The sequence below is a fragment of the Rhinolophus ferrumequinum genome, chromosome 15, assembly GCF_004115265.2.
Source record: "Rhinolophus ferrumequinum isolate MPI-CBG mRhiFer1 chromosome 15, mRhiFer1_v1.p, whole genome shotgun sequence".
Taxonomy (NCBI): domain Eukaryota; kingdom Metazoa; phylum Chordata; class Mammalia; order Chiroptera; family Rhinolophidae; genus Rhinolophus; species Rhinolophus ferrumequinum.
Window position 1 is genome coordinate 50,234,228 of NC_046298.1, and position 26,375 is coordinate 50,260,602.

Consider the following 26,375-nt stretch of genomic DNA (forward strand, 5'->3'; position numbering starts at 1 on the left):
CAACAAAGAAAAATATCAAATACATTCACATGCAAAACCACCTGATAACCCCACTCGACAGAAGCAAAGATATCAAAGATATAAAGACAAAGCAAAACAAGACAAAACAAAGCAATACAAAAAGCAGCGACAGTCTCGGCCTAAGCCCACCAAGCAATGTCCAGGTTGTTCTCTGCTGTACCAAGGAGCCCCCTGCTTATTGCGCAGGCAGAGCCGGTCACCTGGTGCCCAGAGAGACTTTGGGACTGCAGACTTAAAAGCGTGGGCCTGAGGGGTCTGGATGATAGTTTTTACAATATCAGCGCAGTTTCTGCCCTTGCCTGCACAAATGCACACTGAGAGTGGCACCACCAGATACGTGACCAAAACTCTTGAGTCTTAAGGCACCTCTTCAGTGTGTGTGTGTGAGTGCGGGCAGGAGATTTCTGATCTGCTGAAAGCCCAGAGCTGCGCCTGCCTCACTGCGGATCTCCGGGTGTGTCTCGGCAGCTGCACCCACCCCACCCTAGGCAAGCCAGGAAGGGTGGGGGCTGGAGATGGAGGGGTCTTCACTCTCCCAGCCCAGCCGTGCGTCGCCCTCTTCCCGCAGGCCAGAAAAGGTGGTGGCTGGGGGTGGAGGCGTCTCTTCTCTCCTAGCGCAGCCAAAATCACGCACACTGCCCAGTCTGCCTGGGTCAGGGCTGCCCGTCAGGCTTCCCAAAGCGTGAGCCTTAGATACCACTTCTCGGTTCAGGGGCCGGTTTAAGTCTCTGGAAGGGCCGGGTAAGATTGGAAGAGCGGGGCGGGGGAGGGGCCCAGGTATGGAGACTGCGCCCCCCGCCATGGCTTTTTTATGACAAGACATATTTAATTGGACATCAGTCACTTGCCTTACAATATCATGAAATCAAATAGACAATTGAATGCACAGACTATGCATTATGTAATAAACAGTGAGTGATTGGTATGGGTTTAAATAGACAGCTGAAGCATCAAATATTACCAGCAAAAGTGTTTTCCATATTTTGTTCTAGTTTTACAATTACTTTGCCTCCTTGATCTACATCTGTTTACACATTATGGAATATACTTGTTGAGTGATTAAGACTGTATTATTAATCAAGTTGAATCTTCTACAGGTCAATTCTCCTACATATAAATAACATCCTGTGAAACAAACAAAACAACAACAACAAAAAAACCATAGCCACGTTAGTATTGTTCCAGAATCCTAATCAAAGCAAACAAAATGCTATCCTATGAGTTTTGAAAGATACTATTAAGCATGAGGACAAGGGAATCATAAAGCTAAAAGATGGAAATATCTATGCCAGGAAAATATTTATCAGAATACAGCTGTAAGAAAAACCCTTTAAAACCATGTCATAATTTGGGACAAAGACAAGATGATTCTTCTCAAGTGGTTGTAAAGATTCAATTTTCTGTAAAAACATAATATCCTATCTGCATGCATCAAAACAGCGTCCATACAAAGGTTACAAGGATAAAACTTCTTGGAGGAAATAAACAGTGTGAACCTGACCTGTGGTTGATCAACTCTCTCGTTTGATTTGGGCCATTCATGCTCTGTTTTTTCTTTTACAAACAGCATTGGAAATACTTTCTTCTCCATAATAGCCTGCCCACCCACTCTTTGGTTAAATATGCTCCCTCCTTCTTCTGTGTCTCTTACTTTTGTGTAAGACTTTTGTGCAGCAGTTTCGTGAGAGTATTTTCTGCACTCCCTGTTTTCATATCCTGAACTCATTTCATTTCTGTGGGATCTCACCCTGTCTTATGATGGATATACCATCCTCAAGCTAACAGTTCTCAAATTTATGGATTCAGCCCAGTTTCTTCTCCCAAATTTCAGGCTGGTAGCTAATTCCCTACTTGACATTACTCTTAGATATGTAGTAGGCACCTGAAACGAAAGAGGCTCATACCTAAAGTCTTGATCTTCCCTAAAAACCTACCCCAACTTGAGCCTTCCCTGTCCCTTTTAATAGCAACTCATATTCCAGTTGCCCAGGGAAAAAGTTCTCAAGACATATCCTTCAATCCTCTTTCTCTCACTCCTCACATGTATCCCATAGGATTCCTGTTTCCTTCACCTTCAAAATTCACCAGGGTTTGGCTGCTTTCCATCATCAACCCTGCTCCCTCCAAGTCAGAGCCAGCATCATGTCACACCCAGGATCTTCTAAACGGTTTCTGTGCTTCCACCCAGACATTCTGAGTATCTTTACTCATGGTATATTCTCAACAGAGCAGCCGTGTACCAATGGTTAAGGCCTTGCATGGGCTCCAACCTCCCACAGACTTAAGCCCTAACCCTGACCGGAGCCCATAGTGCCCGTTCAATATAACAGTTGTTACCCCTCTAACTTTGTCTCTCAACCCCTTCTTTCTAAATGGCATCTGGGCCTCTGTAGTAGCTGTTTCTTCTGCCCGAAAACGAAATATACACATGGCTCATTCTCCACCTTCTTTAGATCCTTACTCCAATAGCCTATAATTTGTGCTACCCATCCCCTTACTGTTTTAGTTGCCACACATCCCCCCCATCACCTGCAGCAACCGCCACTCACGAGCTATACTCATTGTACATAGTAACAAAATTATCTCCGCTTGTGTTTGTCATCCTCAGCTGGAATATAAGCTCTATGAAGGCAAGATTCTTTGCCTAGTTGGTTCCGGATATATTCTATGTCAATGACTTAGAAAAGTACTTGGCACAAGTAGTTGCTTACTACATGTGTGCTAAAGCAAAACAGGAGTGGTTTTTACCCTCTGCTTTCTCTCTCACTGGCTTCAAGGCCAGTGTAGGCCTTGTGTAGGTTTCTTAGGAGTGAAAAAGAATGATTTGGGGGACTAGGATAAAGATACTCAGTATGGGCAGGAATCAAGCATGGAGTTGTTGTACTCTGCTTCGCTCTCATGCTTCTTAGACTTCAGTGTCTTCTGCTGACCTTCCCATGACACCTCATCATTTTTTTTTTTGTAGACACCCAAAGTAAAACTTTCCTCTAGTTATTTCTATTCACTTCACCCTCTTGGATTTATTAGTAACTTTACTAATAAACAGTAAGAGCTGTCAGTGTTATACACAAATCACAAATTATTTTCAGAGATAATCGCAAGTACCTGTGCAGATACTGTCAGTGCAAATACAGGTGAAATGATTATGACTTCCCACCAAGGGGATGAGCTCACTGAGTCTCAAGACTTTATCTCAGTGTCTCCTGATGACCCCTGTGCACACCTGCATGGATGCTGCTCCTGCAGTCACTGTCCTGGCATCAGACATCAACTTGATGAGTAGCTATTCTTTTCAAATGTTGGGCTCTCAGAAGGAATACAACCTATCTCATCATCTCATATTCCCAGTAAGAAATAGTTTATGGATGAAACAATTCTGAATGTGCCATGTGTATCACATTAGAGCGGACTTTCCTCTCTAAAGCCCCTGCTTCTCCCCCACACCCTCTTATATGGCAGAGGGTGAGCACTCTCATCATCGCTGTGGACTCATTCAGAAACATTTGATTTATTTAGAAACACACAGTTCCTTCTCTCTTACTTGCCCTCTTTCTTTGTGGGTTAACCATTCTCTCCATTCACTGTATAACATCTGCCCACTGAAGTCCTCAGGATATAAATCATTATTGCTTGGAGGATGTGTTCTCTCACTCCCTCTGTCACCACTCAGAGAGTGTTATGTTTACCAAGAGTCAGTTGATCTCCCCCCAAAAATTTTCATTCCAGTTTCTTCAATTATATAATTTATTTAATACAATGTATACTGGTGGAATATGATTGCAAACAAAAGTTTTTATTTAAAAGATTCCTCATTTCAAAGCTCTGGAAAACAAACAAACCAAAAAATACCTCCTGACAATAAAATTCCATCTGAGTTAAAAGTGGGTGTTAAACTATAAATGATTGGGATGTCATATATCTCTATAACACTCTACTCAGAAGATTTCTGAAACATTTTGAAATTTTTAGTCCACTTAAAGAACTCTAATGTACAAATACAAAGTATTTATCAGAGATTCATAATAAAATATTTAACATGAGAAATTATGTACCTGAATGATGAAAAATCAAATCTGATTTACTTGTAATTTGTATTTTCACTATCATATGAGATGAGCGTTTAATATGTGTTTATGATTTTTTTTCCTCCTAGAATACCCATTTATAAAATTTGCTAGAATTTTTGTCTTTTATCAAACTGAATAATATGGGTACTGAAAATTGTTGGACAGCTTCCTCTCTTAATATAATTTATATATTAACTGTCAATTGTGTTACATTAAAAATATCTTTTGGTATCCTTTTTATAACATTTTTTTTAGGAATTTAGATCTGTGGGAATTATTTTATGGGAAGATTGGGCTCAGGAAGCCATCAGGTAGAATTCTTCTATGAAGAAAGATATTCTCTCATTAGTTTCCCAGAAAGGGAGTCTGCAGAAAAGGAAAAATAAATGCTTAGGACCATCCCCCTTCTTTATGAGTATTCAGAATTTTTTTCCTTGAAATACTTCAAGGTTATCCAATGTTGGATTATTATTTTTATAATATCATTAGAGACATATGGGTTTTTAACTTACTGATGTGTTTCAATTCATTCTTAAGGTACTTAACTAGCCTCATCTTCAGCAGTGAGAACGTCATCAGCACCAGGGTCCCTTCAGTGTGACCACCTGGTTGGTTATCTTTATCTTCCCTGCTATCTTGTTTGAAAAAATGTTTCAGCTTCATATTGTAAATTTTCTGTCCCAGACTTGAGATCGAAGTTATTTTTCAAAAAGCTCTGGATTCTTTATCACAAAAGGAAATTGTATAGAGTTGACAATCTGGATGTTAAGGGTGCTCATTGCAATGAGACCCTTTCCAATGAAAGGGGGTGGAAAAACTAGGTTCGTATAATATGCTATTATGATACATACTTCAACAATACAGAAGTTTACATGACTTCATGATTTTATATTTTATTTATTGCGGCTGAAAACCTTATTTCCCAATGAAGCTATCATTATTTAATTGTATCTGTTTTAAAACAATAGCAACATCTTTATGATTAAAGACAACAGTTTAAGAAATTTTTTTCAGAGTGTTGCCTTTAATCTATATGCCAGTTAAGGAATTTGGTTAAAACTCTTGTGTTTTAAAGTAATTAAAAACAATTTCTTTCTGTATGATTAAGCCACCGACTCTCTACACATAAACTTCATATGGATTTCATTTCCTTTAATTCTGTGAATACTTTAAATTATCATTTAACATATCATTGTAGTTGTTCCAGAGTCAAGACTTTTATGTGACATGATTCAGAAAGTCTCTATAGAATTTCCCACCACTCTGCATGTTTCCCTCCTCCACTTACTTGTATAACCATTAGATGGTTTTGGTTCTTCAGCTGTTTTGTTTTTAGAATATATCTTTCCTCTTTTTCAGGAAATGCAGTATATTCTGCATACTATTCTGTACTCTGATTTTTATTGCAATTAAAATACATTCTGGTGATAACTTCATGATGGTGTATAGAAAATTTCCACATTCATTTGTTATAGGTGTGAAGTTTTATAATCTGTATATGACACAGTATATCTAAGGAAACACGTGGCTAACTATTATGTTTGACAAGCTGTTTTAGGGATATCTTGGATGTTTTCTCCCCACGCCCAGCAGCATCACTTATCTTCCAGTTTTGCTTTCTTTTAGTGAGAAATGGCATTTAGGTATCACAGTCTTGAGATGGTCATTACTATGGATCTCTTTTCAATGTCTAGAGTCTTTCATTGAAAAGAAATAGGATGGGTCGAAAAAATGGCAGTGTGAGGTAAGCCTCTGGAAATCTCCCCTGGAATTTACAACAAATCGAACAACTATAACTCCACAAAGGACTCCCTGCACAGCAGACAGGCAAGATGAAAAGGTTCACTACTGAATTCACCTACAGGTGGGAAAATTGAGTGAGCGGGGGAGGAGGGAAGGGAGAAGTGCTGAGATGGGGCTGCGCGGGTACAGGACACAGACCTAGCTCAGTGCTCTGAGCTCACTGCATCCCGGAACTAAACACAATCAAAGAACAACTGCAGCTGCAGGAGAGGGAGGAACTTGGCCTGCTAGAGCTCCGTTTATGGCCCAGAGGGGACAGCATATAACACAGCTGAACCCAACGCTCATGGTAGAGACCTCGGAACAAAGACTGATTGAAGAAGGCTGAAAATGGGGGTTTAAGCCCTCACTGCCGCAGAGAACGGAAGCCTTAAGCACAGAGACTAGCCGCCCCCTCTCTACCCTCCCAGAGCTCACCCCGTCCCCACCTTCCCAGTGCTAGAAGGGGAACAGCAGCAGTGTCAGATCAAAAGAACAGAATATTTGCATTTCTGAGAACTGTGGTCCACAGACACAGATTCACAGCCCAACTAATTCCGGCAAAAAGGAGGGAGCAGAAGAAGCAGGACTGGCTGTGGTGGTGGTCACTGCCATTGCTCTGGGCCACCTCTCACAACCCATCTGGCACCTGTCCCCACCTATCTGGGTGGATCTCTTCAGGAGTAAACAGAACTGATAAAACACATGGGCTCTTAATCTGGTGCAGGAAGAGCTTTGGAACTCTAAAAGCTCTCTGCATCCCCACAGGGACGTGGAGCCCTATGACCCAGGCAAACTGTTATCCGAGGAGAAACCTGCATTCCAGGGAATCCCCCATTGTGTGAGAAGCTGGAATAGTGCAAAGAAAACATAAAACTACAGTGTGAGAGAGAGAAAAAAGGCTGCAGTTGGAGAGAAAATAAAATATTCTACCAACACGTACTGGAAAATAAAAGAAAGACCTCTTCCTATCAACCTGATGCAGAACCCACTCCTGTAGATGTTTAGGAAGAGAAATAATAAATCATTAATTGCCATGAATAACTAAGACAACAAGACAGCTCAGAAAGAAAATGAAAAGTCTCCAGAAAATGAACTTAAAGATATGGGAATATGTCACTTAAATGACAGAGGATTCAAGATTGCTGTTCTGAAAAAATTCAGTGAAATGCAAGAAAACACAGAAAGGCAGTTTAATGAACGCAGAAACACAATCAAAGAACAACATGAACATTTGACCAAAGAGATTGAAATTTTAAAAAAGAACCAAATAGAATTTCTGGCGATTAAGAACTCAATAGAGGAAATAAAGAATGAAATAGCCAGCTTAGGTAGTAGAGTTGACCAGATAGAGGAAAGAATCAGTGACATCGAAGATAGAAACCTGGAAATGACATGGATGGAAGAAGAAAGAGACATGAAACTTAAAAGAAATGAAAGAACTCCACAAGAAATTTCTGACTCCATCAGAAAGAGCAATATAAGAATGATGGACATACCAGAAGGGAAGAAAGGGAGAAGGGAACAGAGAGTATATTCAAACAAATAGTTGATGAGAACTTCCCAATCTTGTGGGAAGAACTGGATCTTCGAATCCAAGAAGCAAATAGAACACCTAATTACCTCAACCCCAACAGGCCTTCTTCAAGGCACATTGTATTCAAGCTGTCAAAACTCAACTGACAAAGAAAGAATCCTCAAGGCAGCCAGGGAAAAGAAGACAGTAACCTACAAAGGAAAGCCCATTAGATTATCATCAGATTTTTCAGCAGAAACTCTACAAATCAGGATGGAGTGGAACCAAATATTCAAACTATTGAAAGAGAGAAATTATGAGCCAAGAATAATATATTCAGCAAAGATATCCTTTAGATATGAAGGAGGAATAAAGACCTTTCCAGACATACAGAAGCTGAGGGAATTTTCTAATATACGACCTGCACTACAAGAAATACTAAAGGAGGCTATTCAACCACCATCAAAAGGGACAATTTGTGGCAACCAAAACATAAAAAGGGGGACAGTAAAGGCCTGAACCAGAACATGGGAATGGAGAAAGTAAGCATGCTGAAGAAAATGGAACACTCTAAATATCAAACTTTCTTTTACATAAACTTAATGGTACCCACTCAAAAAAAATGCAGAACTGAAATATATACTGAAATAAAGAAGAAACAGAGGGAAAAAATCATAGAATACCACCACACAGAAATAATAGACAACAACAAAAAGGCAAAGAAACAATGGACACCTTACCAGAAAACTAAAGACAGAATGATAGGAAATCTTCACATATCATTAATCACCCTAAATGTAAATGGACTGAACTCACCAATAAAAAGGCACAGAGTAGCAGATTGGATCAAAACACTAAACCCAACCATATGCTGTCTCCAAGAGAAACATCTCAGCTACAAGAATAAGCATAAACTCGAAGTGAAAAGGTGGAAATTGACACTCCAAGCAAATGGTATCCAGGAAAAATCAGATGTAGCCATAATGATATCAGATGAAACAGACTTCAGGATGAAAAAGGTAACAAGAGACACAGATGGAGATTTCATAATGGTAGAGGGGACTATACAACAAGAAGATATAACAGTCATCAATATTTATGCCCCCAATCAGGGAGCCCCGAAATATACCAAGCAACTACTAACAGAAGGGAGAAATTGACAAAAACACAATTATACTAGGAGACCTAAATACATCACTGACAGCTATGGATAGATCATCCAAACAGAAAACAAATAACGAAATACCAGCCCTAATTGACACATTACATGAAATGGACATAATTGACATTTATAGAGCACTTCATCCTAAAATATCAGACTATACATATTTTTCTGGTGTAAATGGAACATTCTCAAGGATGGACTACATTTTGGGACATAAAACTAGCCTCAGCATATTTAAGAAGATTAAAATCATACCAAGCATATTCTCTGATCACAAGGCTTTGAAATTGGATATCAACTACAAAAAGAAAGCAGGAAAAACCACAAATACACGGACATTAAACAACATACTCTTAAACAATGACTGGGTCAAAGAAGAGAGATCAAAAAATACATAGAAACAAATGAGACTGAAAATACGTCTTACCAAAAGTTTTGGGATGCAGCAAAAGCAGTTTTAAGATGGAAATTTATATCATTACAGGCCTATCTCAAGAAACAAGAAAAATCCCAAATAAATAACCTCACTTTATACCTTACAGAACTAGAAAAAGAAGAACAAATGAAACCCAACGTCAGCAGAAGAAAGGAAATAATAAAAATCAGAGCAGAACTAAATGAAACAGAGAACAAAAAAACAATAGAAAAAATTGATGTGACAAAGAGCTGGTCCTTTGAAAAGATTAATAAAATTAACAACCCCTTGGCTAGACGCACTAAGATAAAAAGAGAGAAGACACTAATAAACAAAATCAGAAATGAAAAAGGGGAAGTTATCACAGATGCCACAGAAATACAAAGACCATCCAAGAATACTATGAAGGACTATATGCCACCAAATTCATAACCTAGAAGAAATGGACAAGTTCTTAGAAACATATAGCCTTCCTATGCTGAACCATGAAGAATTGAAAAATCTAAACAGACTGATCACCAGTAATGAAATTGAATCAGTCATCCAAAACTTTCCCAAAAGCAAAAGTCCAGGACCAGATGGCTTCACTAGTGAATTCTACCAAACCGTTAAAGAGGATCTAATACACATCCTGCTCAAACTCTTCCAAAAAAATTAAAGAAGAGACAGTACTCCCTCATTTTATGAGGCCAACATTACCCTGATACCAAAACCTGGTAAGGACAACACAAAAAAAGAAAACTACAGACCAATATCTCTGATGAATACAGATGCAAAGATCCTAAACAAAATTCTAGCAAATCGAATGCAACAATGCATTAAAAAGATCATTCATGACGACCAAGTGGGGTTCATCCCCGGGGCACAAGGATGGTTCATCATCCACAAATCCATCAATGTGATTCATCACATAAACAAAATAAAGGACAAAAATCATATGATTATATCAATTGATGCAGAAAAAGCATTTGACAAGATACAACATCCATTTATGATTAAAACACTTAATAAAATAGGTATAGAAGGAAAATACCTTAACATAATAAAGGCCATATATGACAAGCCCTCAGCTAATCTCATAATTAATGGTGAAAAACTGAAGCCCTTTGCTCTACGTTCAGGAACACGACAGGGCTGTCCCCTATCACTTCTGCTTTTCAACATAGTGTTGGAAGTCCTCGCCAGAGCAATCAGGCAAGAGAAAGAAATAAAAGGCATCCAAATTGGGGATGAAGAAGTTAAATTGTCACTGTTTGCAGATGACATGATGCTATATATAGAAAACCCTAAAGACTCCACCAAAAAGCTATTAGAAACAATCAACGAATACAGTAAAGTTGCCAGCTACAAAATCAATGTACAAAAGTATATTGCATTCCTGTATACTAACAATGAAATCTCAGAAAAAGAAATTAAAAACCCAATTCCTTTTGCAATTGTAGCAAAATAATAATAATAATAATAATAATAATAATAATAATAACAAAATACCTAGGAATAAACTTAACCAAGGATGTGAAAGACCAATATGCTGAAAACTATAGACTTTTTTAAAAGAAATTAGATAAGACACAAAGAAATGGAAACACATTCCGTGCTCATGGATTGGAAGAATCAACATAGTTAAAATGGCCATATAACCCAAAGCAATATACAGATTTAATGCAATCCCCATCAAGATCCCATGGCATTTTTTAAAGAAATAGAGCAAAACATCATCAGATTTGTTTGGAACCACAAAAGACCCCAAATAGCCAAAGCAATCTTAAGAAAAAAGAACAATGCTGGAGGTATCACACTCCCTGCTTTAGCTTGTACTACAGGGCAACAATAATCAAAACAGTATGGTATTGGCAGAAAAACAGACACATAGAGCAATGGAATAGAATTGAGAACCCAGAAATAAACCCACATAAATATGGACAGATAATTTTTTTAAAGGAAGCAAAAAACATACAATGGAGAAAAGACAGCCTCTTCAATAAATGGTGCTGGCAGAATTGGAAAGCCACACGCAAAAGAATGAAATTGGACTGCTATCTGTCACCATGTACCAAAATTAGTTCAAAGTGGATCAAAGAGTTAAGCATAAGACCTGAACAATAAACTGCATAGAAGAAAACATAGGTACTAAACTTATGGACCTTGGGTTCAAGGAGCATTTTATGGATTTGATTCCAAATGCAAGGGAAGTAAAAGCTAAAATAAATGAATGGGACTATGTCAAACTTAAAATCTTCTGCACAGCAAAAGAAACCATCGACAAAGTAAAGAGGCAACCAACTGAATGGGAGAAGATTTTTGCAAACAGTGCCTCTGATAAGGGGATAATATCCAAAATATATAAGGAACTCATACAACTCCACAACAAAAAAACAAACAGCCCAATTGAAAAATGGGCAGAGGACCTGAAGAGACATTTCTCCAAAGAGGACATACAAATGGCAAATAGACATATGAAAAAATGTTCAACATCACTAATCATCAGAGAAATGCAAATAAAAACCACAATGAGATGTCACCTCACCCAGTTAGAATGGCTATCATCAACAAGACAAATAGTAACGAGTGTTGGAGCGGCTTTGGAGAAAAAGGAACCCTCATACACTGTTGGTGGGAAGGCAAACTGGTGCAGCCGTTATGGAAGGCGGTGTGGAGGTTCCTCAAAAAATTATGAACAGGCACTGGCCTGGTGGCTCAGGTGGTTGGAGCTTCGTGCTCCTAACTCCGAAGGCTGCTAGTTCGATTCGCACATGGGCCAGTGGGCTCTCAACCACAAGGTTGTCCGTTTGACTCCTGCAAGGGATGATGGGCTGTGCCCCCTGCAACTAGCAACGGCAATGGACCTGGAGCTGAGCTGCGCCCTCCACAACTAAGATTGAAAGGACAACAACTTGAAGATGAACGGCACCCTCCACAACTAAGATTGAAAGGACAACTTGACTTGGAAAAAAGTTGGAAGTACACACTGTTCCCCTTCCCCAATAAAATTTTTTTTTAATTATAAATAGAATTACCGTATGACTCGGCAATCCCTTTCCTGGGTATCTACCCACAAAATATGAAAACATTTATACATAAAGACACGTGTGCTCCCACGTTCATTGCAGCTTTATTTACGGTGGCCAAGACATGGAAACAACCAAAATGTCCTTTGATAGATGAATGGATAAAGAAGTTGTGGTATATATACACAATGGAAGGCTATTCGGCGGTAAGAAAAAATAAAATAGGACCATTTGTGACAACATGGATGGAGCTTGAGATTATAATGGTAAGCGAAATAAGTCAGACAGAAAAATGCAGAGAACCATATGATTTCACTAATATGTGGTATATAAACCAAAAACAACAAAAGAACAAGACAAACAAATGAGAAACAAAAACTCATAGACACAGACAATAGTTTAGTGGTTACCAGAGGGAAAGAGGGCCAGGGGGGTGGTAGATGAGGGTAAAGGGGATCAAATATATGATCATGGAAGGAGAACTGACTCTGGGTGGTGAACACACAATGGGATTTATAGTTGATGTAATACAGAATTGTACACCTGAAATCTATGTAACTTTACTAACAATTGTCACCCCAATAAACTTTAATTAAGAAAAAATGAATGAAATACTGATAATGCTTAACACATGGATAAGTCTTCCTTGGGGGTCAGGAATCTCCCCTTAGAGGTTTTCATTCACGTTTCTCTGACAACTAATATGTTGGTCTTTTCATAACAAAATATCATAGACTATGTGACTTAAATAACAGAAACATATTTCTCCTCATTTCTGGAAATCCAAGCTGAAGGTGCCATTAGATCTGATGTCTAAGGAGGGTCAAGTGAGAGGGGCCTAGTCACTGAGGTCTGCCCCTGAGAGTCTCAGTAGTAAGGCCCAGCCTGAGCAGAACCACAGAATCCCCTCTCTGTCCAGACTCTAAATCTAGTGTCTGCACTGCACTGGGTCTGTTATCTTTTCCAGCACCAACCTGGCAAATTACAGTTGAGCCACAGCATGTGTCACACTGGGATATCTGTGACACTGTCAGTCTTCTCTCCCACTGACTTCATTCACAGAAGGGTGTTGTCCCACTTTCTGCCCCAAGAGCCATATGAGACTACATTCCTTCCCTTTCTGCTCTGACCTCTGTGCCATTTTCGGTTCACTGTATAACCAGATGTCCCAATCCACAGATATACTAAGGGCATGGAAGCAATGAGTTGCCTAGTGTCACTTTGCCAGTTGGAAGACAAAAAATGTCCCAAACACACTGTCTATTGGAGATGATGTATCTCAGAGGTGTTTTAACCAAGAGAGCACAGGGAAACCATGTAGAAGGGGGCTTAGAGATTTTGGTGGAGATTAAAATATAATCCCCTTATTATAACTCAGAGATTTGGGGGTCAGGATTTGCTCATTTAATCTTCATGAATTGAGTGATGTCACAGAGTTATTGGCAAACAGAGAGGCAGTTCACTCATACGTCTTGCCCTCTGCCAGATCTGATAGGCAAGCAGGTCTCAGCAGGACGGACAAGCAGAAAACTCTAGGCTTGTGTTTTCTGCATGGTGATTTCAGAATGTTCAACTTTATAGTGAATGGGAGGTGTTCTTCCTAGTTCTAAGTGTTGAGAAAGAAAGTGTCACTTTCTTTAGGTCTTGGATGAGAAGCTATCACAGTAGTTTATTCATGGGTGGACATCTTATATAAGTCAAAGCAGACTTCCCAGTGCACAGGGGAAAGCACTCATACCACATTTTATGGGAGATATACCGAAGAATTTGTATACATTATAGGAATGGTGGCAGCGAGGTAGGCTTTTCGTGTTTTCCTCCGGAACTTACCACAAATTCAACATCTCTAACCCATCAAAGATATCTCTCCTCAACACACAGAACAGCTGAGGGACTTGCGTAAGGATTATTGAAGATGGGCAAACTGGACCAGCAGGGGAAGTAAAAGGGAGTAGTGCAGAGTTGTGGTCCACATCCACAGCTGTGGAGAAGCGGGTGGCCCAGGACACAGAGCAGCGATCACAAGAGCCAGATGGTGTGTTTTTTCCTGCTTCCCACAACTGAATTCTCCTGCCAAGAGAGCAGCATATCCAGGGTCTGAGGCCATAACCTCAGCTGAGATCTACACCTGGGCCCTTGATCGGACAAACAAGCAAACGCCATACCTGGGGCACCTCTCCCCACTCTCCCACAGCAATCCTACTCCTGCCCTTCCAGAGTCTCAAGCTGGTCCCAGAACTGAGGAGTAGTGTCAGATTACAGAGGAGCTGTAGTGCTCAGGACCTGGAAAAAGCTCGTTGCAGCTCTGACCTAGGGAGGAGGCCAGTCCGAGAGAGGGAAGGCACTTCCCTTCCCAGCCACCAACTTTTCTGGCCCGCATACAGCAGGGCAATTGCAGCAGAGACATACCAATGGGTCAGCAGCAAGTGGCAGAGGCAACTCTGCACTTTCAGCAGCTCAGAAATCTCATGTGTTCCACAGCCCCCAAGAGAAGAAATGCTCTAAGACTCAGGAGACCTGGGCACAGGCAATAAGCCCACTTGCCAGTGGCTGGCTGTGGTACTCTAAGTGCATGATTGTTCAGCCGAGTGAAGAAACTGCACTGACGTTGTAAAAACTCCCAACCACATCCCATAGCCCCACTCATCTAGAACTGCAGTGCCAGGGTCACTCTAAAAACCAGGTGGCTGGCTGTGCCACAACAAGACACAGAGGAGTCTTTGTACAGCAGAGGACAACCTGGAGATAAGATAGTTTGGTGGTTTCAAGGCAATACTGGCGCTGATTTTCCCCCCTATTACTATATATATGTATGTATGTGTGTGTATGTATATGTATATATACATATATATATATGTATATATACATATATATATATATATATATACACACACACACACATACATTTTCCCATTTCTTTCTTTCTTCTTTTTTCTCTCCCTGTCTTACTTTTTGTCACTCTTTCCATTTTACTGTATTGATTATTTGGTTGTATTTTTGATATTTTTGCCAGTGTTGAGTGTTGGTTATCTGTTGTTTTTACATGTGAGTGTATTTGTTTTTCTTTTCTTTTTTGTGCTGTTGTTGTTGTGCTTGTTGATTTGTTTTGTTCTGAAATTGCCCTACACCAAGGCCCAGCCCAAGAGGCACAAGATTCAACACATCCAGAGGCCAACTCCAGACCTAACCAAAGTATTATCAGGTTTGACCTACAAGTGACACACCCAGAGGGAATTCTCTACAGGCACAATAGCCCATATGGGCCAAGCCTCATCTGAGTGGTCAACCCTCATGCCACAGCTCTACACACTGGGCATAGCCATTTCTGACAACTAGTCAGCCTACGAGTCAATCCCACCTACTGACAAGCCAAAAGCAATTGAAACTCAACTTTAACAGGAGAACACATGCAACACAAGGGTCAAAATTTAAGCACACGCACAGGATAATAGGGAATTGGTACAAGTCAAATATGAAGAACACATACTATATAAGGTGACCTACAGCAAAGACTGAGAACCCAAAGGGATCTACCTAATACATCGAAGCAAATACAGTGAGTCAGCAAGAATAGGGGAACAAGAAACACATCCCAAATAAAAGAACAGAAGAAACCTATAGAATTGGAACCAAATGAAATAGAGGTAACCAGCTTATAAGAGACAGAGTTTAGAACACTGATAATAATAATTTTAAGGGGCTTAGTGACAGCATAAAGTAGGATGGAGAAATCATAAAGAACAACCAGTTAGAACTAAATAATACAACAACTGAAATAAAGAACACACTTGAATGAATTACCAGCAGGTTAGATGAGGCAGAGGATCAAATCAGCAATTTAGAAGACGAGTTAGCAGAGATCACCCAAGCAGAAAAATAAAAAGAAAAAAGAATAAAAAACAATGCAAATATTTTAAGAGACTTCTGGGATAACATCAAGTGCAACAACATGCACATCATAAAAAATACCAGAAGGTAAAGAGAGGGAGCAAGGGATTGAGAACATGTATGAAGTAATAATGACCGATAACTTCCCTAACCTGGTGAAGGAAATTGACATACAAGCCCAGGAAGTGCAGAGAGTTCTACCCAAGATGAACCCAAACAGGCCCACACCAAGACACATTCTAGTTAAAATGGCAAAAGTTATTTTAACTATTAAAATAACTTTAACTAAAGTTATTTTAACTATTTTGTCTAGTTAAAGAGAGAGTCCTAAAAGCAGCAAGACAAAGACACAAGAAGTTACATACAAAGGAACTCCTAGAAGACTATCAAATTACTTTTCTACAGAAACTTTGCTGGCCAGAAGGGAGTGGCAGGAGGTATTCAAAGAGATGAAAAACAGAGTGCTTTATCCAGCAAGGCTATCATTTAAAATTGAAGGAGAGATAAAGAGCTTCCCAGAAAAGAATAACTGAAAGGAATGCATTGCCACCAAGCCAACAATGCAGGAAATGTTAAAAGTACTTCTGTAAACAGAAAAAAGGATGAAAACAATCTAACTAGTGAAGACCAGAAATACAAATTTAAAAAACAGCAATAACTATGTACCTATCAATAATCATTTTAAATGTAAATGGGTTAAGTGTTACAATGAAAAGACATAGGGTGGTTGAGTGGACAAGAAAACAAGACCCTTGCATATGCTGTGTACAAGAGACTCACCTCAGATGAAAAGACATGCAGGTTGAAAATGCAAGGCTGGAGTGAGATATTTCATGCAAGTGGAAATGAGAAAAAAACTGAATTATGTCTGACAAAATAGACTTTAAAATGAAGAACATATTAAAAGACAAAGATGAGCACTACATAAGAATAAAGGGATCAATCCAACAATAAGACATAACCCTAGTAAACATCTTTACACACAACATAGGAGCACCTAAATATATGAAACAGATGCTGACTGACATATAGATAGAGATCAACAGTAACACTATCATAGTAAGAGACTTCAACACACCACTGTCAACAATGAACAGGTCCTCCAGATGGAAAATAAATATGGAAATGGAGACCTTGAATGACACATTGGATCAGTTGGATTTAATTGATATTTTCAGAACATTTCACTGAAAGCTACAGAATACACATTCTTCTCAAGCACACATGGAACATTTTCCAAGATAGACCACATGTTAGGTTCAAAACAAGTCTCAATAAAATTAAGAAAATTGATATCATATCAAGTGTCTTCTCTGACCACAGTGCTATGAAATCAGAAATAAACTACAGGAAAAACTAGAAGACACACAAATACACAGAGGCTGAATAACATGTTACTAAATAATGAATAGGTCAAGAATAAGATCAAGTAAGAAATCAAAAGATATCTTGAGACAAAGGAAATTGAAAGCACAACAACCCAAAATCTATGGGATGCAGCAAAAGCAGTCTTAAGAGGGAAATTCATAGCAATGAAAGCCTACTTAAGAAACAAAAAAATCATAAATCAAGTTTATCCTCATACTTAAGGGATCTGGAAAATAACAGCAAAATAATCCCAAAGGTGGTACAAGGAAGGAGATAATAAAGATCAGAGTGGAAAGAAATGAAATAGAGACCAAAAAAACAATACAAAAGGTCAATGAATTCAAGAGCTGGTTTTTTGAGAAGGTAAACAAAATCAACAAGCCTTTAGCCAAACTCATCGAGTGAGAGAGAAAGAGAAAGAGAGAGGAGCCAAATTAATAAAATCAGAAATGTAAGAGGAGAAGTGACAACAGACACCACAGAAAGGCAAAATTTTAAGAAATTACTGTGAGCAACTATATGCCAACAAATTAGACAATCTGGAAGAAATGGACAATTTTCTAGAAGCATACAACCTTAAAAGGCTAACTAAAGAGAAACAAAAAGCCTGAATACAGTGATTACTACCAGCTAAATTGAATCAGTAATCAACAAGCTCCACACAAACAAAAGCCCTGGACCAGATGGCTTTACAGTTGAATTTTGCAAAACATTTAGAAAATAATTACCACCTATTTTCCTCAAACTATTCCAAAAAATCCAGAAGGAGGGAATCTCCCAAACACTTTTTATGAGGCCACTGTCACCCTAATCCCCAAATCAGACAAACGCATTACAAAAAAAAATAAAATTACAGGCCAATATCGCTAATGAATATAGATGCAAAAATCCTCAACAAAATATTAGAAAACAGAATTCAGCAATGCATTAAAATGATCATACACCATGATCAAGTGGGACTCATTCCTGGTATGCAAGAATGGTACAACACTCACAAATCAATTAATGTGACATACCACATTAACAAAATGAAAAATAAATTCATATTATTATATCAATAGATGCAGAAAAAACATTTGACAATGTCCAGCAGGAATTTCTGATAAAAACAATTAAGAAAGTGTGAATAGAGGGACAAGATGTCAACATATTAAAGACCATATGTGATAAACCCACAACTAACATCACACTCATTGGGGAAAAGCTAAAACCATTCCCCACAAAATCAGGAACAAGGCAAGGTGGCCCACTTTTTCCACTTTTATTCAACATAGTTCTGGAAGTTCTACCCACAGAAATCAGACAAGGAAAAGGAATAAAAGGCAACCAAATTGATAAGGAGGAAGTAAAATTGTCATTATATGCAGATGACATGATACTATACATGGAGAACCCCAAACACTCCACCAAAAACTTACTAGAACCGCAAAATGAATTTAGCAAAGTAGAGGGTACAAAATTTATATTCAGAAATCAGTTGCATTTTTATATACCAATAATAAACCATCAGAAGGAGAAATTAAGAAAACAGTCCCATTTACAATTGTTTCAAAGTCTGTAAAATACCTAGAAACAAATTTAAGCAAAGAAGTAAAAGATCTGTACTCAGAAAATTATAAGACACTGAAGAGATAAATTAAAGAAGATGCAAATAGATGGAAACACATACCATGTTCATGGATAGGGAGAATCAATAGAGTTAGAATGTCCATACTGCCTAATGCAATATACATATTCAACGCAATTCCTATCAAACTCCCAGGGACATTTTTCACAGAAAGAGAACATATAATCCTAAAATTTATGTGGAACCACAAAAGACCCCGCATAGCTTCAGCAATCTTGAGAAATAAGAGCAAAGTGGGAGGTATCACGATACCTGACATGAAATTATACTACAAGCCTATACTAAGCAAAATAGCATGGTATTGACATAAAAACAGACACATAGATGAATGGAACACAATACACAGCCAAGAAATAAATCCATGCCTATATGGTCATTTAACCTACGACACTGGAAGCAAGAATTTACAATGGGGTAAAGACAGTCTATTCAAAAAATGATGCTGAGAAGCCTGGACAGACACATGCAAAAAAAAAAAAAAAAAAAAATGAAGCTGGACCACCTCCTTACCCCATATACAAGAATAAATTCAAAATGGATTAAAAACTTAAACATAAGATCTGAAACCATAAAACTTCTAGAAGAAAATATAGGGAGAAAGATTACAGACATGACTCAGAGCAATATTTTTATGGATATATCCCCTCAGGCAAGGGAAGTAAGAGAAAAAATTAACATATGGTATTACATCAAACTAAAAAGTTTTTTCACAGCAAAGAAAACCATCAAGAAAACAAAAAGGGATCCTAATGAATTAGAGAAGATATTTGCCAATGATATATCAGATAAGGGGTTAATATCCTAAAGTTATAAAAAATGCATTCAACTCAATACCAAAAAAACAAACAACCCAATTGAAAATTAGGCTGAGGACATGAAGAGACATGTTTTCTAAAGAGGACATACAGATGGCAAACAGACATATGAAAAAATGCTCAACCTCACTAATCATTAGAGAAATGCAAATAAAAACCACAATACGATACCACCTCAACCCAGTCAAAACAGTTATCATCAATAAATCAACAAACAACAAGTGCTGGCGAGGATGTGGAAAGAAGGGATCCCTCATGTACTGCTGCTGGGATTGCAGTTTGGTGCAGCCACTATGGAAATCAATATGGAAGTTTCTAAAAAAAACTGGAAAAGGAACTACTATATGATCCAGCAGTTCCACCCTAGGTGTCAATCCAGACAATTCCAAAACATTAATTCGAAAAAATTTATGCACCCCTATGTTTATTTCAGCACTATGCACAATAGCCAAGACATGGAAACAATCTAAATGCCCATCAGTAAATGACTGGATTAAGAAACTGTGGTACATTTATACAGTGGAATATTGCTCAGCCATAAAGAACGAAATCTTACCATTTGCACCGATACAGATGTGCCTAGAGAACATTATGCTAAGTGAAATAAGTCAGACGGAGAAAGACAAATACCATATGATCTCACTGATTTGCAGAATCTAAAGAACAGAAGAAATGAACAAACTAAATAGAAACAGTCTCAGAGATATAGAGGAAAAACTGAGGGTTGCTAAATGAAAGGGGGTTGGAGAAGAGGGGAAAGTGAGGGGATTAGAAAGCACAATCTGTAACTACAAAATTGCCAACGGATAACTCAGAGATTAGGAAGTCAGGAATCAGTTTAGTTAATCAACATGAATTGACTGTGTTCACGGGATTATTGGTCAACAGAGAGGCAGGTCCCTCATGTATCTGCCACTCTCCCAGTTCTGATGGGCAGACTGAGCTCATCAGTACTGAAATGTAGAAAATCCTATGCTTGTGTTTTCTGCAGGGTGATTTCAGAGTGTTTGACATTCTACAGTGTATGTCAGAGATTTCAGCATGTACCAAGGTTTGAGAAATGAAGCGTCAGTTTCTTTAGATCTTGGCTCAGAATCTAGCAGGTTTATTGATGTGTCTACTTCTTCTACGTGTCAAAGCAGACTGCCCATTGCAGAAGTGAAGGCAATCATGCCACCTCTATGGGAGATATACCAAAGAATTAATAGCCACAATGCATTCTGTGGCAACAAATTTTATTCCCGCATGAAAAATATACAAACCTGCTACCAAAAGAGTGAAAATGGGGAGTGGTTCTTGAAATCAGACAATCTGAGAATTGAAGGAACACGGACCCACATGCCCAAACTGAAAGAGAGGAAACAGATTGGTTTGCTGAAGTCTACTCTAACTTCTAAAGAGTAGAGAGTGGGAGAAGAACAGGAGGCCCACGGCGCCTTGGTTCTGGGCTTGTCCAGACCTAAGTTCCTTCAGAATTCTCCAAATCTTCTCCTTTTTAAGGACAATGCTTGAAGCTCTGTCCACTGACCAGTCGCTTCGACCCACGAGGAAAAAATCATGCTTGCGTCGATGTAGAACCAGAGAAGCTTGGTGTATAGAGACCTTTTACAATTTCTAATGTCTCCGTCTCTTTCATTCAAATAAAAATGAAATCTGGTAAAATTCTTTCCAAATGTTGTGGCCTCTCTATAACACTAGACAAATCCACCATGAGGTTTATTTCTGAAATACCCCATTTCCTCTTTAGCCCAAACAATGGGGTGCAGTGCTTCATGCCTTTAAAATTGATAACCTTTCTCATGCACTTGAACGGGTATAGGAGCCTGGGAATTAGGAATATGAGGACTTCTTATATATCAGAAAGGGTCTACTAGGAATAATTCTAATATACTTTGGAAAAATGAACATAAGGAAATATGCCATTTGTACCAAGATAACGTATAATTCAGTCACATTTGGTATATCCACAGTGGTGTGAAATCATCAATCACCTCTATCTACTAACCTCTATCTAATTCAAAACCATCAAATGGAAACCACATAGCATGGAGCAATTCCTTCCCATTTTCCCCTTCCTGTAGGTTCTGGCAAACACTAACCTGTATTCTGTCTGTATGGATTTGCCTATTCTGGATGTGTCCTGTAAATACAGTCACACAATATGTGCTCATTTGTCGCTAGCTTCTCTCACTTACCATGGTTTCAAGACTCATCCATGTGGTGGGCAGTATCAGTACTTCATTCATTTTTGAGTGAATAATGTTTCATTTTAAGGATATACCATATTTGTTTATTCATTCTTCAGTTGATGAAATTTTGTTGTCCAATTTTTGGTGTCTGTGAATACCGCTACTATGAACACTTGCTTACAACTTTGGAACACCTGTATTCACTTCTTTCGGGTATGTCTCTAGTCACGTGGAATTTCTACGATCAACTTACTGGAGAAATGCCAAAACTTTTTCCACAGCAGTTATGCTATCTTACAGTCCCACCAGATATATACGAGCATTCCACTTCTTCCTCATCAGTACTTTATATTTTCTGTTTTTGTTGATTATAGCCATGCTTCTGGGTGTGACATGGCATCTCTTTCAGGTTTTCGTTCACGTATCCCTGACTACTATGAGTTAGTCTATTCATAACAAAATGTCATAGACTGTGTGGCTTAAATAACAGAAATATAATTCTCCATATTTCTGGAAATCCAAGATGAAGGGGCCATCAGAGTTGATTTTTAAGGAGGTTCATGTGAGAGGGACCTGGTCAGTGAGGTCTGCCCCTGAGGGCATCAGTAAAACGGCCCAGGCTGAGCAGAACCACAGAATCCCTTTTCCATTCAACTCACCATTTTGTGTGTGCAGGGCACTGTGCCTTTATCCTCCCCTGGCCAATCCAAGCTGAGCCACCGCATGTGTCGCAGTCATCAGTCTCCTCTCCCCGTGGCTCCATCCACAGGTCTTGATCCACTTTCTGCCCCAGAGCCATATGCCACTACAGTCCTTCCCCCGCTGCTCTGACCTCCATCTGTGCCATTCTCGGTACTCTGTAGAACCACATGCCCCACTGTATGGAGACACATTTGGGGCCCAGAAGCAATGAGTTTCCTAAGGTCACCTTCCCATTTTGAAGACAAAAAATGTTCCAAACACACTGTGTGCTGCAGAATCTCAGAGATTCCATAACCAAGAGGGCACAGGGATGAATGTGAGCACTGAAACCATGTAGAAAGGGGCTTTGAGATTTTGGTGTAGATTAAAATAAAATCAGAAAGATTTGGGTGTCAGTAATCGGGTCAGGTAACCCACATAAATTGAATGAGGTCATGGGGTCATTGGTGGACAGAGAGGCAGGTTCCTCATATATCAGGCCCTCTGCCAGGTCTGGTGGGCAGGCTGTGCTCATCAGGACTGACAAGTAGAAAATACTAAGCTTGTGTTTTCCAAAGGGTAATTTCAGAGTTTTGGACTTTCTACAGTGTATCTCAGGAATTCCAGCCAGTACCAAGTGTTGAGAAAGGGAAGTGTCACTTTCTTTAGGTGGTGACTCAGAAGCTAACACTGTTTATTCATGGGTCGACATCTTCTACTGGTCAAAGCAGACTGTGCCAAGTGCAAACGGGAAGGTACTCACACCACTCTCTATGGGAGATATACCAAAGAATTTACAGGGGCAATACATTCTGTGTCAACAAATTATATTACCGCGTGCAAAATATACAGACCCTCTCCCAAAACTGTGAAAATTGGAAATGGTTCTTGAAATCAGACAATCTGCGAATTGAAAGAACACAGCCACCCATGCCCAAAATGTAACAGAGGAAACAGATAGGTTTGCTGAAAGTGATATTAAATTCTACAGTGTAGAGAGTAGACGAAGCAAAGGAAGCCCACAGCCCCTCAGGTCCAGCCTAGTCCAGACTCTAGTTTCTTCACTATTGCCCAGGCCTTCTCCAGGGTAAGGTCTATAGCTCGTAGCTCTTCCCACTAATCTATTGCTATGACGTGTAAGGAAAGGATCATGCTTGCAAATGGGGAGGCCCAGAGAAGTTTGGGGTCTAGAGACCTCTTTCCAATTTCTAATGTCTCTGTCTCTTTCAATTCAAACTGAACGAGTCTGGTAAAATTCTTTCCAAATGTTGTGGCCTTTCTATAACACTACAATGTACTCCATTAGAGAAATCCACCATCAGGTTTATTTCTGAATTGACCCCATCGACTCCTTAGGCCAAACAATGAGGTGCATTGCTTAAGTAATGCCTTTAAAATTGAAAACGGTTTCTATGTATTGGAAAGAATCTAGGATCCTGGGACTTAAGAATATTAAAGGACTTATTGTCTATTACAGAGGGTGTCCTAGGATCAATTCTAGTATTTTTTGGTAATATGCACATAACCAAATATGCCATTTGTATCATGATAAAGTCATTAAAGTATAACTTAGTGACATTAGAATACCCACAGCGGTGTGCCATCATCAATCACCGCTATCTACTAACCTCTATCTGACTTGAAACCATCAAAGAGAAACCCCATACCATGGAGCAATTCCTTCCCTTAGGTTCTGGCATACACTAACTTGCATTCTGTATATGGATTTGCCTATTCTGGATGTGTCATGTAAGTGCAGTCACACGATATGTGGCCATTTGTCACTAGCTTCTCTCACTTACCATGGTTTCAAGACTCATCCATGTGGTTGGCACTATCAGTACTTCATTCATTTTTATGAGTGAATAATATTTTATTTTAAGGATATACCATATTTGTTTATTCATTCATCAGTTGATGGAGATTTTGGTTTCTGTATTTTGGCGATTGTGAATAGTGCTGCTGTGAACCTTTGCTTACAAGTTTTTGAACACCTGTTTTCAGTTCTTTTTGGTGTATATCTCTGGTCACAAGAAATTTCTACATTCAACTTACTGGTGAAACGCCAAATCTATTCCACAGTAGCTATGCCATCTTACATTTCCACCAACGTTATATGATCATTCCCCTTTTTCCTCATCACATCCTCATCAACACTCAATATTTTATGTGTTTGTTGATGATGGACATGCTAAAGGGTGTGTCCTAGTATCTCATTCAGGTTTTCTTTCACATTTCCCTGACTACTAATGTGTTAGTCTATTCATAACAAAATGTCTTAGACTGTGTGGCTTAAATAACAGAAATGTATTTCTCCACATTTCTGGAAATCCAAGATGTAGGTGCCATCAGAGATGATTTCTAATGAGGGTCATGTGAGAGGGACCTGGTCAGTGACATGTGCCCCTGAGGGCATCACTAGGACGGCCTAGCCTGAGTAGAACCACAGAATCCTGTCTCCATCCAGACCCACCATCTTGTGTCTGTATGGCACTGAGGCTATTATCCTCCCCAACACTTACCTGGCCATTCCCAGCCTAGCCACCGTGTTTGTCACAGTGTGATATCTGTGACATCATCATCCTTTCCCAGTGGCTTCATCAACAGTAGTCCCTCGTGCCACTTTCTGCCCAAGAGCCATATGCCACTAACATCCTTCCCCTTCTGCTCTGACATTCATCTATGCCATTCTTGGTACTCTGTAGAACCAGATTTCCCAATGTACAGAGATACATTTGGAACCCAGAAGCTATGAGTTGCCTACAGTCACCTTGCCAGTTGGAAGACAAGAAGTATCCCAAACACACTCTCTGCTGGAAATCAGAGTTTTTATAAACAAGAGGGCATAGGGATGAACATGACCACTGTAAACCATGTAGGGTGGGCATGGAAATTTTGGTGGTGATTAAATCAAAATTTCTTTATTATAGCTCAGAAATATGGGGGTCAGGATTCGAGTCAGTTAATCCACACAAATTGAATGAAGTCATGGGGTTATTAGAGGACAGAGAGGCAGGTCGCTCATATATCTTGCAATTGCCAGGTCTGATGCACAGGTGGCCAAGCGGGACTGACAAAGAGAAAATCCTATGCTGGTGTTTTCTGCAGGGTGATTTCAAAGTGTTGGACTTTGTACAGTGTATGTCAGGGATTCCTGGCTGTACAAAGTGTTGAGAAAGGGAAGAGTCACTTTCTTCACATCTTGGCTAAGAATCTCGCACAGTTTATCTCATGGGTCTACTCCTTATACAGGTCAAAGCAGACTGCCCAGTGCAGAGGGGAAAGGACTCATGCCACCTTCTATGGGAGATATAACAAAGAATTTGCAGACATCATAGGAATTGCCACAGTGATGTGGGCTTATTGAGTTCTCCAAACTTATCACAAATTGAGCATCTATAACTCATCCAAGGATTCTCTGTTCATCACACAGAACAATTAAGAGACTCACATGAGGATTAGTTGAAGGTGGGCTAACCGAGCTTGCTGGAGAAGAGGGAAAGGTATGGTGCAGAGATGTGGCCCACATCCATGGCTGCAGGGACATGGGGGCACTATGCTACGGAACAGAAATCACAAGAGCCAGGTGATGTGCTCTTTCCCTGTGTTAGACAGCTAAAGTCTCCTACCGAGAAAGCAGCATAACCAGTATTTGAGGCAGTAACCTCAGCTGAGATCCCCAGCTGGGTCCTAGGTAGGACAAGAAAGCAATCACCATACCTGAGCCCCTCCCTTCACATTGCCAAAGAAATCCTGCTCCCACTCTTCCAGTGTCTCAAGCTGGTCCCTGAAGTGAGGAGTAATGTCAGATTACAGAGGAACTGCAGTGCTCT